The 8855-nt window shown below is 43.9% G+C and overlaps 1 long non-coding RNA gene across 1 annotated transcript; it reads left to right on the plus strand.

The window, feature by feature from the left end:
* The first annotated feature begins 7570 nt into the window (after positions 1 to 7570).
* On the plus strand, positions 7571 to 8603 carry LOC103628950 (uncharacterized). The gene is made up of 5 exons (XR_002748606.1): positions 7571 to 7659; positions 7748 to 7838; positions 7934 to 7999; positions 8096 to 8318; positions 8512 to 8603. It is a non-coding gene; the product is annotated as an uncharacterized lncRNA (long non-coding RNA).
* Positions 8604 to 8855: the final 252 nt, after the last annotated feature.

Raw genomic sequence — 8855 nt, forward strand, 5'->3', positions numbered from 1 at the left:
GCATATGCATGAATACTAAATATATATGCATGGTTGGAAATGCAATGCTGATGCTCGTAGCTAGCCATGCATAGTGACCTGCACATGCATGAGCGTACGTCACGACGACGGAAACAAGGCATGCATGCCACCCATTATTCATTCATGGCGCACCGCCAAGCCGGCCGCGCGCCGTCGTAGACGTACATGATCCTTGCTGCATGCATCGGTGCCGCCGCCATATATATGTTACTAGACCCCAGCAGAGCAGCGCAAGCAAGCATGTATCACGGTTTCTCCTGTTCATTCCTGACGCGCTGCTGTAGACGACGATGATAGGAATGAACCAAGATCTTGTTTGGGTTTTTGGAATAGACCACCGCATGCATTCGATGATTACGATCGAGGACGTACTCCTGTTTGCGTGTTTTTTCTTCTTCTTCTTGCCAAACAGCGACAATTGGAACTTATAATATCGTCACCACAAACAACACCAGCATTGGGTATTTAATAATACTACCTTCGTTATTTTTTATTTGTTGTGGTTTAGTTCAGAAATAAATTAGATAGCAAGCGACAAATATTCGAGAACAAGATAATATATTTTATATAAACAGTTGGTGAGGTGGTACATGCATGGCATGCTAAGCAAGTGGTACTACAGTAGTAGCAATAGAATGCATGCGTGCCTCATTATTTATCTTTTTGACAAAAAAAAACACAAAACAAAAGCATGCATGCAGTGCATTGATGATGAGCAAGTGTCCAAGCATGCAGGCGCGGCCGTATAAGCCTAGGGAGCTCACGCGATCAGTGACGTGGACACCTCCTCCATTCCATCCCTCTGCGACGATATGCTCAGGTCCACCACCACACCGCCGTAGACCGTATAGTACCATGCGTGCATGCATGCATGTACTACGTGAATATATACATGATGTGCATAAATCTATACTACCTATTAAGACTCTAAGGGGTAGGCTGCCTCTGACATGTTCTGCCTTCCAGCGATCTGGACCGTCCGATACGCCATACAGACCCTCTGTCGTCCGATGCGCACTCTCCCCCCTCCTCCCTCCCCCGATGCGTACACCCGCTCGCGATCCTTTCCTCTGATCCAAAAAAAAACCCTAGCCTCATCACCGTCCTGGTGCTCGCCTCCGCCCAAGGCCACGGCCGACGACGCCGTGCTGCAGCGGTTCGCGCTGGCGCCCGCACGCGTCCGCGATACGCCCGCGGCGAACCCCGCCAAGACGTCCGCCAAAACCCGCCCGCCGCGAACTTCCCGCCGCTGCAATTCGCCCGCCCGCCGCGAATCCGCTCCCGCAACCCGCAGCGCCCGCCATCTCCTCTGCCTTTCCTTCTGCCTCTCCCGCATGCACTCCCTCCCCACGCCCCGTCTCGCACTCTAGCCATACCTCACCGCCGGCGGAGTAGCAGCAGGGGGAGACCGGGTTGGAGGGTTCGCAGGAGGCGGAGCCCACCATGCCTACGTCCGTGAGGAACCAGCTGCAGCGGCCGGCCGAGTGCCCGCCAGCGCCGCGGAAGCCGGTGTGGGCGCCTCCGCTGCCGTCGACGCCCGCCAACAAGCGCAGCAGGCCGTCTCCGCCCTCCTCCGCGGCGCCGGCTCGCCGGGCCTTCTTCCCCGTCGCGCGACCTCACCACCGTGTTCCGCGCCCTGCCGCCCAAGAAGCGGATCCGCGTGGTGTGACCCTGGCGCGCAGGACGGGACGGCGTGGATCTGGCGAGTCAGTAAGCACCGACGATCTGCCCCCCGCGCTCTCAACAACCCCCGCCCCCATCGCTCTCCTCCGAGGTGGTTGTTTCTTCGCCCAGTACCCAGTTCGTCCGCCTCCTTCTCTTCGAGTTTGGGTGCCCATGGCCATGGAGACCAGCAGTGCGCCCGCCGCCGCCACCGAGGCCGGCTGGTACGTGCTTGGACCGAACCAGGAGGGCGTCGGACCCTACGTGATTGCTGAGATTCGAGGTGGCTGTTTCCTTCACTCTCCTAGCAATTCAACGCGTTTCAAGGCTGCTAGGTCAGGTCACCATCGATTCAACCAGTAATTGCTACATTTCTTTACACTCAGTCTGTTGCGTCTGCATTGTTGTTTGCACTGGATATTGTTATCCATCATCCCCAGACCAATTGCAGTCCCCTTTGGTCACGTCATGTTTAATTTCCCTACAAATTTCATACTGCATTTCATATATATGTATCAAATATGGACCCATGAAACTGAAGAAGGCGTTCCTTTTCAATTCGTGTTGCTTCTTCATTTCCTTTATCAATAAGGGAATGTCTAGATCCATTAGCATTAAAATTTAGCAGTTAAAATTTATATGAGTGGGTCTAAACAGACCTGCTAATTATTTGTTGAAGGACCTGAAGGGCTGTTATTAGTTTCATTAGCAGATTTGGAGTTGCTAATATGTGCTAATAATTCATATGCATCTTCAACTCACTATCAAACTACCTATTAGCATGTGAGTGCAAACAACTTCCTGCTAAAAGTTAGCAAGGGATCGGTTGATACTTATCGATGTATTGTGTTTGTTCATTATTATTATATGCATGTTTGGTTGGAATGTTTTTAAAATAGTGTTAAATTCTGAACGATATGAGTTATTTTATATTCTATATTCTTTTCGTTGGCGCTGTCTTCATCCTCAATCCGACCTCGACTGGCGAATCCACGGGGAGCCGTGGTACGACTCTCTCTCTCTTGTTTTTTTCTTCTAAATTTGGTCGTGTGCTTCTACTTGATGTGGAGAAGTGTGTTCTAGACCTTTATTCTATCCTAACTGTGCTCAAGGTTGCCTGCTGTCGAGTATGTTTTTATGTTATCGAGTGGAGTATGTTTATAGCTGTCTTACTATTAATCGTTTGCCTGCTTGTTTTAATATGGCATCAACGCAAAATCGAACTATTGCTGCATCCCAGCTCATTAGCCTGTCTTAACTCGAGTCTGATTGTATACAGCTGCCCCCCCTGAGCAATCCTAGCTCTCGCTCCTCCCTCCACAGATGTCGCCCAAAACATTGCAGCATCGATGGCAGCGAGCTTGTTCTCCACTCTCCAGCACGTCGATCCAGCGAGAGCACCTTCGAACTCACCGGTAAAACTCTCGATTATTGCTTCCATGTGCTAAACAAATGTCCACGGCGAGTTCAATATGAAGTGTAATGGAAACCCCTCTAATCCTAGATTGATAGTATCCTAAATTCCTAATTTATCATGCAGTTCTCCGATCTACATAGTCAAATCCAATGTGTGGCAAGTTGTATGAACCTGCTAGCGCCACAAACGTGTTGGAACTCAGAGGCTTGGATTTGCAGCATCGACGCAGCGGGCTCGTACTCCACTCTCTAGCACGTCGATTTGGAAGGAGCATCTTCGACCTCACCGGTAAAACTCTCAATTATTGCTTCCATGTGCTAAACAAATGTCCACATCGAGTTCAATATGAAGTGTAATGGAAACCCCTCTGATCTTGGATTGATAGTATCCTAATTTATCCTGCACTACCCCGATCTACATAGTCAAATCCAATGTGTAATCGCTAACTGGCAAGTTGTATGAACCTATTTATCTGTTAATTGTTGAGTATTTCTGTATTACTTGGTGGTAAAATGCATGATTAGTAGTTGCACGTTGTAACAAGAAAGCCAACTTTGACTATTTGGATTCCAATATGGTACATATATTAAATGTCTGGAACTCTGGATTTATTTATGGATTAACCATGTAGTCTTTAAGCCCTTTCGGTGTAGACAGCTATTAGGAATCCTCCCATTTTCATCCCTATATATAAGTAACAAAGTGGGAACACAAAGAGAGAAGGCTTGCCCTTACCATCCATGGTGGCTGATTAAGCTCGCACCCCCAGTGAACAAGCAACCAATATGAATGTTTACCCAATTTTTGTGCCCTTCTATGCATTGAACAATTGAATTTAATGTCATCTTTAAACCGAACCAACTTTTTGTACAGGTGAAAATGGAAGAACGTATGAAGCTAGACTTGTTGCAATTTATAGACATGTAAGAGAGGATGTAGTTGAGGGACAACCTATTTCTGTTTCAACACAACAATTTGCAGCAAGTCAAATCACCTCTCGTACTATAATCTTGCAACTGTTTCTTTCTCTCTCTTTTCTAAGAATAACTATTGCATTTAGCATATTTTACTAACTTGTATACATTGTTAATTTTCAAGAGATTTTATGTACTGTTTCTTTACAGACAATGCTAATTGCCACATCCACAATCTTGCAGAACTTTGAATGGCAACCAGTTATCTGGATCTTTGCCTGATGAGATTGGTTACATGAGGAACTTAAACATATTACAAATAAATGAGAACAACATATCAGGCCCCACACCTAACTCTTTTGCCAACTTAACAAGCATTAAACATCTGTAAGTGTCAAGTATCTTTATTTTTTGCCCATCCCTGATGCTTCTGATTTGTAAAATTAGTAAATAATTCTGGTTCCAATTTTACCTTTTAGTCACATGAATAATCTCTACTACTCTTAAGAAGATACCGCAGGCGTCCAATTTTCTTTTTCGCTTTTGCCCTGCTGTGCTCATGCTTCTGTTCTGTGTCGGGGCTTCGGGACCTTGATGTTGCAATGCTCTATGTTGGGGATTGAGGGTTAATTGTGGCCTTTTCAACGTGTGTGGCTTTGCAGGGGCTGGGAACTGGAACAGTCATCTTGTTCGCGTCGAGCGGGAAGCATTCGCGCGTGCTGGTGTTCATCAGTGAGGACCTCTTCTTTATTTACCTGCTGCCGCCGATCATATTCAATGCAGGGTATGGGATTCGTGTATTGATGCTATGTTCTAGCGTTATGATGTTAAACAGCTAGGTTCATTTTGGACTTACTGAAGAATGTCGAGAGTAACACTGATGTATAGCTTATTTCTCTTTTCTTTTTAAATGTGCACAAGATTTTCTACTGTTTGGTTTGCCTTGCATTTCTGTTATTTTTTAGTGAAAGACTTGGTTGTGGACAACCTCTACGTTTCACTTATCCAGGTGAACCTAGCCCAGAAGCAGCACAGACACATAGATAGTATTTATTTGAAGGATGGGCATTCATTCATGTAATGATGTTGAATAACATATTTAACTTTGCTGTTTTGCAGCGTACATGTCCTCACCTTGCCACAGTGAGTTGTTCCTGTTAGAGAAGGAAGATCCCATGAAGAAAGAGGTATTTCACATGTTCATCAAATTTCAAATGCCATCTAGATATTTTGAGGATCTTGCATTGGTTTTTAGAGTTGTTTTGACTTCGGTTCTTGTGATACATGCTCTGCAGCATCCTTCCATTTTAGTTAAGTAAAACTGCCTAACAGATGGTTGCCGACATTTTAGGTAAGGAAACGGGCGAAGCGCTCGGAGTCTAGGCGGGGCCGGTGAGGATTCAACGCTCGAAAGAGGCCCGGTAGGCAACGGCAGTAGCGGTTAACACAATCTTGGAGCAGGCCTTCATCGAGGTCAGAGCCAGCGCGCGGTGGTCTCCTCGGTCCGCAGTGTGTTTGGCCTCGTCTATACGAAAGGTTCGACACTGCTTCCCCTTGACCTTTGAATATGAAATGCGTAGATCTGTGCAATGGAATGATCTGTGAAATGGTTGTTCCTTGATCAGTGAATATGAAATGGCTAGATCTGTCAAATGCCTTGTTCTATGAAAAAAATTTGTTCCTTGAATATGATGAGTACTACGATGCCAGCGCTTTCCACTTGTGTACACAGAAATTGTTTTGTTGATGACGACCAAAAGTATGCGCTAACTCATCTTCCTGTCTATGCACCAGCGATTCCTTTGAAACCCTTAATATGATTTTGCATTAATTATTTCTCACTGATCTGGCAGATTTAGGAAGGCTATATTTACTTGACCTGCTACCTTTCTTTTGCATTAATTTTCAGAGATGCTCTGAATTTAGTTACTCAAATTTTCTAATTGAGTCACTGATGGGTTAGGATTGCAGGGGAGTCAATTTGATTTACCAAAACTGCATGCTTAGTGGGTTCCCTATTTTAGTAACATCTGGATTCAATTTTGATTTACCAAAACTGCATGCTCAGTGATTTTTTTGTAACTGGATTTTACATTATTTTACAAAATTGCATTAATATTAGAGCAGAAAAATTATAGCACCTTGCAATAACTGTCAGCCTGCAAAATTGTGTGGATTTTCATAAAGTGTCTTAATGCCAGTAGTATTGTATTAATAACTTTACAATGCAATTCACGTAAAAACAGCTAATGCAATTGGTTGTAACCACACGACTTGACCCTGAACTAGAAGTGCCCTTGTTACTCACCGGTCCATTAAAATTAGTCCATGCATTTCTGGTTTCCCCAGCTGAAGTAGATTTGGCTGCAGCTTGTGTGATGCATGTTGGACGTCCCTTTTGGCTGCATTGCCCTGGTCAGTTGCATTTATAGCTTCAAACTAATGAGGCTTGTAACCCTCACGTCTGTCAGACTCAATCTTTCTATCGAAGGCCCGCTTCATGTCGCCTTCTATGATTGTCAATTCTGCGTGATTCATGGCGCTCTGTTCCTACCACCTGCTGTAATGTCCTGAACAAAATTGATCATGTGAACACTACGCTACACTGAATAGCAACAGATAGAATTTGACCTCTCATGGTTCCTAAAACAGGCTTACCTTCTCACATGAGTAGGACAACCGCTTTTCTGCTTCCAGTTCAGTTAATGATTTCTCTCCCCATTTTTTGACAGCCATTTCAACTGTATCCTTGACGGATGATAAGGTTTGTTTTGAAAGTTCACATGTGAACAAGCTCTCGTTCATCTGAAGGGAAAATAAGTGCAGTAAGTCATTAGATAAACTTATATCACAAGTTAAATCAAATACTGAAATACATCTACCCGATGCAAAAGTCCCACAATCTCAAGACCATCAGTTGTTGCTCATGTCACTACTGAACCTATAGCCAGTTATGTGCCTTCCATGTCTTTCTTGGTGGCATCTGCTTTTTGGATACAATAACGCTATCTATTCGAAATTATGTACTTGGCATGCTTGAAGCTCACTTCGTTCTGTGAATGGATCGATGCACGTATTGGTAGCATTTGCTTGTTCTGCCCTTCAGATCAGATTGGTTGTTACTTGCTAAACTGAGTAGGGCTACCTCATGCAATGGTCATTTCTTAGGATCTGTGTATATGCTGATCCTAATATACAGGACGTTATGGTTGATATCTGACGATTTCCCACTTGATGTTTTCCCTTTGAATTTGTAGGATTCTTCCAGAAAATATGGGATACATTTTATCTCATCCTAATATACAGTGCGGTTTCTCGAGGTGCGTGCGTGAGAGAGAGGCGACTTCCCGGAGGTTTAGCATCTTCTCTCTTTGTCTCACACTGTCCCTCGCGAAAGCATCTCCATTCTTCGCTCCTCTCTTCCCGCACTGTTCTCGGAATCGCTCTTCTCCTTCGTGTTGTTCTTGGAATCGAAAGGTGGGAAGCGCAATGAGCAACGAGTTGTAAGTTTGTCCCCCTCTCCCTTCTTTCCACCTCTTATTTTTCATCGCGCTGGGATGCTGAATTTACGAGACCATTGTGGGTTTTTGGCATCAGCTCGTATGATTTTCTTGGAAACAGCGACCACATTGTTTTCAGTTATAGGTATCGATAATATTGAAGAAAAAAAAATCTATGTTGCTTTTGTTTGTGAGACATCTTCATGGACCATCATGATAACTATGCCTTGCAGACAGCAAGGAAAGTCACATCTTGGTGTGCTTGATTGTGATTCAGGTTCTATTTCATTGCTTGACATCCCTTTCTCTGATTTATCTGATGTGGTACGTGACAAAATCTTCATTGCCACTTTGAAAACTTGAGGTGTATATGTTTCTTTCGTGACCTATATTGTCTTGTTGCTTGCTTGATCTAGCAGGTTGCTGCAGATGATTACTTCTATATTGAAGGTGCTTCTGCGAGTATTCCACGGTCGATTGCTAAGGTTTATCAGATATCAGATTCAAAGTTTTGTTTATATGTTGATGATGTGCAGTTTTGTGTATTGTTTATCAATTGGTGCATTAATTGTTTCATCCAGGTGACATTAAATGAAAGCAAAACCAAAGTAGTCAATTTCTCAATAGCCTGGTCGTCCTCACCAGACCTCGTACAATATAGACCTTTCTTCAGCACACCAGAACTTGTTGAGTTCCCTACATCCAAGCCTGGCCAGAAAGCTTATGCCTATTTCTACCCACCATCAAATCCCAATTTTCAAGGTTTGCCTTATGAAAAGCCTCCTTTGCTTGTCAAAACACATGGTAAGTGAGTTATTCAAACCTTATGTTGCTTGAAATAATTATTCGGTTTGATCCCCCTCAAAAGAACTATACATGTATTCAGCTTAAGTGTTCTCTTAGATTTTACAAAAATAAATGATTTTTGCTAAGTAGGTTTGAAATTCTTTCTTTTCAGATGAAAATCACAGAATGCTTTGACACTCTAAATTTTCAGGAGGACCAACTGCTGAAACACGTGCAATTCTGGACCTCAGTGTCCAGTATTGGACAAGTAGAGGGTGGGCGTATGTCGATGTCAACTATGGAGGAAGCACTGGTTTGTTCTTAACTTTGATTGTTTAGGCTAAACCCTTTATCTTCAGTGATACTCCAGGGCATTTAATACTGTTGAACTTTGTTGACTGACAAACTGAAGGTTATGGAAGATAGTATCGGGAGAGACTATAGAACAAATGGGGTATTGTTGATGTTGATGATTGCTGTGGCTGTGCGAGATTCCTGGTACATCATTTGAGCAATGATTCTAATGTAGAGTTGGCATTTTAACTTTGAAGGTGA

Source organism: Zea mays, chromosome 6 (assembly GCF_902167145.1).
Source record: "Zea mays cultivar B73 chromosome 6, Zm-B73-REFERENCE-NAM-5.0, whole genome shotgun sequence".
Classification (NCBI taxonomy): Eukaryota; Viridiplantae; Streptophyta; class Magnoliopsida; order Poales; family Poaceae; genus Zea; species Zea mays.